Below are 7,008 nucleotides of genomic sequence, written 5' to 3' on the forward strand. Positions count from 1 at the left end.
TTCCGGCTTTAGGAAAGTTCTAGAGGAAAGTATCGTTTTCCCCCTGAAATCCTCTCTGATGGATCAATTCCCCCCTCAACTCTAATACCGGATCAATCAGCCCCTCAAATCTCTAAAACCGGACCAATTCCCCCCTAAAGTGGTTTTGAACTTGATTTTGAGTGGTTTTGACCCAGACCGCGTACCCCCTCTGCTCTCCTTTGTTTCGTCTCGCTTCAGGTGGTGCCAGTCAGCATCGTCGAGTACGTGCTCCAGGGCTCCGCCTCCTCCCCGCGCGACGCCTCCACTGACTCATCCTTGTCCTCCTCCACCTCTAGCTGCTAGGCCGGGAACGAGAAGAGGATGAACTGGAGCTCCTTCGACATCGGCGAGTACCATGTGGCCGTCGCGCAGTGGTGCCGGGGCGAACGCGGCCACGCAGACCGGCGAGAGACGCCGTCGGCACCGGGGCCCAGAGCAGTCTCCGCCACAAGAGCCTACGACGGAGCTCGAAGACGACGAGGTCACGTTGCCGCCATCCTCCAGCAGCCCCGACACGCTGGAGACACTAATCGAGAACGACGCCTGCGTGGTTGCCGCCTCGAACACCGTCGCCGCTCGCCGGGAGGAAGAGAATGCGGGCCTGGTGCAGCAGAGCGTGATCACGGGCGGCCGGATGAGCGCGTCGACGGTGCTGATGCAGTTCGTCTCCTGCGCTGGCCAAGCGGGACGCCGGTCAGTGCGGTGCGAGGCACACAGAGCGGTTCCCGCACTGGGCAGTCGGACTTGAGCAGGAGCATGGCATCAGATGGCTTCTCGGGAAGCATCGGCGTCCGTGTAGGCATGGAGTGGGAGTACTTCTGCGGCAGCCTGGTCGAGACCATGAAGACGGCAAGCGGCGAGCATGCCGGCCACGGAGGCGAGCTGGGCGCACTGAAGACGCGAAGTGCACGGCCATAACCGAGAGAAGTGCACGATCTGGGTCAAAACCACTCAAAATCAAGTCCAAAACCACTTTAGGGGGGAATTGATCCGGTTTTAGAGATTTGAGGGGTTGATTGATCCGGTATTAGAGTTGAGGGGGAAATTGATCCATCAGAGAGGATTTCGGGGGGAAAACGATACTTTCCTCAAAGTTCTATAATCTTGGCAAACCAATTTTCCCCTCTTTTTAATGGTTTTTCCATTTTCGTTCTTCCCTTTCTTTTCTCATTTTTATTTTTTTATTTCTTTTTTCATTCCTCTTTCTTTTAAATTATTTAATTCTTTTTTATTTTTTATCTTGCAAACATCTTTAAACGTGAGCATTTTTTAAAATTATCGGTTTTTTCAAATTCATGAACATTTTTTGAATTCATAGATAATTTTAAAATTGTTAATATTTTGTAAATATAAAAAATTTATAAATTTGCGAACAATTTTTGAAATTGTGATTTTTTTGAGCTTGAACATTTTTTTTGAAATGACGAACATTTTTTGAAATTTACGAAAACAATTGAATTCATGTTTTTTTTGTGAATCAGCTAACATTTTTTGAAGCGATGGACTTATTGTTCGAAATTTTGGAACAATGTTTCGGATTTTGTGATTTTTTTTAGAAAAATGATGGCATTTTTTAAGTTCATGATAATTTTTAAAAACTTGTTCAAAATCATGATTTTCTGAAAACGTGTTTTTTTCAAAAATGTGAACATTTTTTTCCCAAACACTGATTGTTTAAAAATAACAATTTGTTTTAATCTGCAACAAATTGTGATTTCCCGAGAATTTTTCAAAATAATTAACAGTTTTTGAATTCGTGATATTTTGTGATTTCTTGATCTTTCGTATCAAAATTCACATTTTTATTTTAAATTTATAAATTTCTTGTAATCCAGAATTATTTTAAATATAAGAAAAAGAAAAACAGAAAATAAGAACACAAAAAGCAAAATATTAAATCTAAATGAAAAATAGGAGGTGTCTTAAAAGGGCGGAGTATTTAACCAAAACTACCACATTTCATGAAAACGTGCCAAAAAACTACCACCTTACAAATTTGTGCCGAAAACTATCACTTTTTAACTAATCTTTGACTAAAGTGCCCGATTCGCCAATTCTAAACGTCTTTCTGACTGAATGGGCCCACAAAGTCAGGTTGACCCTCTTCTTCCTCCTCTCTCTCCTCTCTTTGGCATTTCTACAAACACCTCGTGTGCACCTGCAAGCCACCTCCGCCGCCGACCACTGCCGACGCTCACTCACACACGAGGGCGCACACGCTCGCGACGGCGGCGGCTACGCGCAGCTCACCTGGAGCATGGCCGCCGGCGCCTCTACTCACACCCACACGCGGCCGGCGCGGCTTCTCTTGCTCGTTCCCGTCCCCGCTGCTGCTCGCGCACGGTTTCGCAGCACACGCCCACGTGCGGCTGGCGCGGCGGCTGCTGCCACTACTAGGAAAAGGCATGCTAGTGGCGCACCAGTTTTGCCATCTAATGGCGCATGGCTGGTGCGCCACTAGCATCACGCCATTAGAATTTTTTTCTAATGGCGCACCACATGTGCGCCATTAGAATCTGGTATTCTAATGGCGCACCGGGCAGTGCGCCATTAGTACTGCCCACAGTGCGCCACTATTATCTGCTATACTTATAGCGCAGCACATGGTAGTGCGCCATTAGTAACAACTTTTTTAATTCTTTTCTTCTTAATCTCAGGTCACTATTTCACATATGAGATATTCAACACACATATATATATACAACAAGCATTCATATAGCAATCATATCCAACACACAAGTTTCATCATATATACATACATAGCCAACACATAGTTCCGTCGTTACAAAAGTTTCACATTGTTCATCCAACACCGTTATCCATCAATTCACAAAAGTTTCACATTGATACAAAATAAAAACACAAATGGAAAAGAAGCACTCCATCCACGCAAGCTTCCGTCAATTAAATCAAATCTGCAAAATGATAAACAAGAAGTTAGAAGAAGAAAAAGAAGAAGACTAGAAGAATACTAGAAGAGGAAGAACACTAGAAGAAGAATAAGAAGAGTTTTGGAAAAGAAGAAGAATAAGAATAAGACTATAAGCTTATTATGTAAACTTGATCATTTTGTGCTAACATAAGTTATTTTGGAGCTAACCTATAGGAAACTAAGCATATAAGGTCTAAGTTAGTATATTAGAGCCAACTTAGGTAAAATGAAGCTAACCTATGTCATTTTGGAAAAGAAGAAGATTAAGAAAAAGACTATAAGCTTATTATGTAAACTTGATCATTTTGTGCTAACATAAGTTATTTTGGAGCTAACCTATAGGAAACTAAGCATATAAGCTCTAAGTTAGTATATTAGAGCCAACTTAGGTAAAATGAAGCTAACCTATAGGAAACTAAGCATATTAGAGATAACATAGGTAACTAAGTATATATATATATATATCATTTTGGATAGCTAACCTATAGGAGATCTGACATACCTGACAAAGTAGGCAGTTCTTCTCCTTCTTCTCCTTCATCTCCCTGATGCGCCTAGAGCGGCGAGGCGGTGGAGGCAGTGGAGGTAGTGGGATGTAGTCTTCTACCACAATTGGCGTGGTCATGTCGCCCAGCTGTGGGATCGCCGGCGCCACCACCAGTGCGTGGTCATTGTCAGGCACCACCACCATCGCGAGGCCACCTTCAGCCACGACCATCGCTAGGTCATCCTCAGCCACCTCCATCTCTTGCCCATGGTCAGCCACCACCATCTCTTGCCCTTGGTCAGCCACCACCAGCGCTAGGTCATCCTCAGCCTGATGCCCATCGTCATGCAGCTCCTCATCCTCACTCTGCTCCTCTTCTCCCGCACTCCAGTCCGGATCATCCTTCTTGTTGTCTATGCTGGTGCCAGAATCGCTGCTGCTTTTGCTACAGCCAGAATCGCTGCTGCTTTCGCTACAGCCATAGTCGCTGCTGCTTTGGCTGTAGCCAGTATCGCTGCTGCTGCTCCTACCTGTCCAAAATGCAACAATGACCATTAACAATCGATGTGAGACAAAGCCAAATGTAGAGGAATAAGAAGAGGCAGAACGTACCGGCATCATCATCGGCAGCGTAGCGCATGCGACACATAGTCTTGTTGTACACCTTCACGATGAGCATGTTGGCGTCGTCGTCGTACCTGAAGACAAGGAAGTACCCCAGCTGCAGGTCGTAGGCACGGTAGAACTTCTCCCACCCACGAGACAAGTACATGTGGCCCTTCTTGATCGCCAACTGCACATCCCACTGCCTGCGAAACCCGCTGCCGGCCTGTCGCAGCTTCACATTATTTGGCGGATCTTCACCCATCAGCATGTTCATAAAACTGTCAGGCAGCCTCTGCAGTTTGGGAAAATGAGTGATGTAGCAAACAACAGATATCATAATGAGATGGGTGAAGGGAAGATCTCTCATTTTATATACCAGCATCATGGATGATACTGAAGCCTCAAGTATGATAGTGAAGAACTTGGAAGCATCCAACTCGTACTGCGGTGTCGCAGATCGGCGGTGGCTGCTTCCCGCCATCTCTGATAAGCAGCAGAAGAGACCAATTAGTACCCTTACAACAGATCATAAAACATGCATTAGTCGCAAGTACCCCATATGTCCTATTTTTAGCAAAGTCATGCTAAAATTCACGGAAAATTTCAGCATGGCCTTTTGCTGAAAATAGGACATATGGAGTGCCCGAATTTGCCGGAACGGAAGTTAATCGACATTCCGGCAAACTCAAGGGCCTCTCGGGGTACCTGCAAATTCATCACGACACAATGGTCGGAGACAAAACCCAACAAACTAGCAAGTCTTTCTCAATGTGATCACAAGTAATTCAGAGGCATCACAATAAAGCAACACCCTGCACTAGCCTAAAAACAAGTGAAGTTTCACCCATATAAGAACAACTTTATAAAATCAAAGAAGTTGCTAAATTTTTTGTATCCTTCATACACACTGGAGTACAATGCTTTATAATGTTCCATCATCATTACAGAAATCCAAGACCATGTGTTCCATCATCATCATCATTACAGAAATCCAAGAAACATCATGCTTTTTAACAGTTTTCAGTTTGGACAGAATACTGAAAACTACAGTTTGGACAGAATTCCTAACACTTTGGTCTTCTAGTTACAAAACAAAACTGACATAATTCTAGATGCCATAACTGAATTTTTTGACAGTAGCTCCTAACAGTAGCTCCTAACTGAATTTTCTGCTTAAAGGGAAGGCTGACTTAAGTGGCAAGATGATACAATTTGCGTAACATAACAATATATGCATCTTAATATAACACCATCTCCTAATAGAAATAGTATCCCAGGTTTCCATCTTAATACCACAAAGAATTACATAAAAAAATCCAGGATCATTTTTTCTAGAGAAAAGCATCATTATAAGGGGAGTTTCTTACTCTACCAGATCTACTAGGGGGCAAAGTAGAACTGATATTCTTTTGCTGACTTCTAGTACAAGGTATAGAAGAGGAGGTAAATACAGTAGACATGTAATTGCAATGTATTAACAGTATAATTTCAATAGATTTATAGTGCAAATTTATAGTAGAATTACAACTACAGTGTGAGCCAGAACCATACTCAAAATGTAGTAGAAGATACCTTCTGTCCAGCTGTCAATCTAAAGGGCTGCAACTTGGGCTTTGAAATGAAGATAAGTGGCCAGTTAACACACTGTCAAAAAAATTCAGTTAACACACTGTCAAAAAAATTCAGTTAACACACTGTCCAAAAAATTCAGTGAATGGATGGCAATACATCATACACTCACATTGCTACATTATTCATCAACTTGTATCATTAAGAAATATTACTCCAGTATAGTTTTGGTGTAAGTAGGTTTTGCCTCACTGTTGTATTCTTCTTTTTGTTAGCTATCTCAAAAAATTGGAATGAACCGCTAGCTATCTCAGAAGCATCATCAGGTACACTTCAACATGTGCTAGCAGCAACAAATGGTCAATATTCATTCTTATTTATGGTCAATATTTATAACCTATCAACAAATGGCAAGAATATTGAGTAATCCACTGCAGTAGGTCTTACCCAAATATATATGACATACATGTGACATACTAAAGGGGGATGACACCAAGAATAAAACTAAAAGACGAGGAAACAGATATCTAGTCTTACCCAAAGGTGAGGCATGACACCAAGAATTGATTATCTGAATTCCAGGCATTCATACTGCCAATTTATATGATACATCAGGTTCCACTAAGCAATATAATACCATGAACACACAATTCATCTCTATGGGTTCATACCCAAATCATATCGTAAAGTTGCACCAAATTTTAACTTGTTTTTTATTTTATCAATTATCAAGAATTGGTATGAAGATTGCTAAACTTGTATACTGAATCTATAGGGTAAATTGTAACCACACACACTCGTATATTTTTTGTCTCCAGTAGGTATATTTATCACACACGCCAAAAGGGGGATAATTAACTACAAAGTGATGTGAGAAGCTGGGCAAATTATCCTTTAGGAATGGCATATAACATGTGTTGTTCTTGACATGGGCTTGCACTGGTTACAGAGAAAGAAGGAACATGGCTGACAGTTATGACTGTGAAGAGTGTGTCAAGGGGAACACAATCTGGGACCTAAGCCTGACTGTGACACAGATAGTCCCAAACAATGCAGCAACAAAGACAGACTATAGCGAATATTTAGTTATCAAGAAAACTATTGCAATTTGTTATCAAGAAAACTATTGCAAGAATATTTAGTTATCAAGAAAACTATCAAGAAAATTCAGCATTCTTATTTATGATCTACTGCAGATAATCTATTGCAATTTGAATCGTGAACCCTAACTTTTGGAGCATGTGATTTTTGTCTTGAAATTCCTTTTGGAGCATCTGTTGGAAGGAATGGGGAATGGTGGAGAGAGGGAGGAAGGAGGAAGGAGGAGAGGTACCTGGTCGCAGGAGGGGTCGGGGTTGGGGTCGGCGAAGGGGTCGGGGTCGGGGTCCGAGCT

At 42.3% G+C, this 7,008-nt stretch overlaps 1 pseudogene; it reads left to right on the plus strand.

The window, feature by feature from the left end:
• Positions 1-255: 255 nt before the first annotated feature.
• Positions 256-939, plus strand: LOC119360687 (annotated as a pseudogene).
• Positions 940-7,008: the final 6,069 nt, after the last annotated feature.

Source organism: Triticum dicoccoides, chromosome 2B (genome assembly GCF_002162155.2).
Source record: "Triticum dicoccoides isolate Atlit2015 ecotype Zavitan chromosome 2B, WEW_v2.0, whole genome shotgun sequence".
NCBI lineage: Eukaryota > Viridiplantae > Streptophyta > Magnoliopsida > Poales > Poaceae > Triticum > Triticum dicoccoides.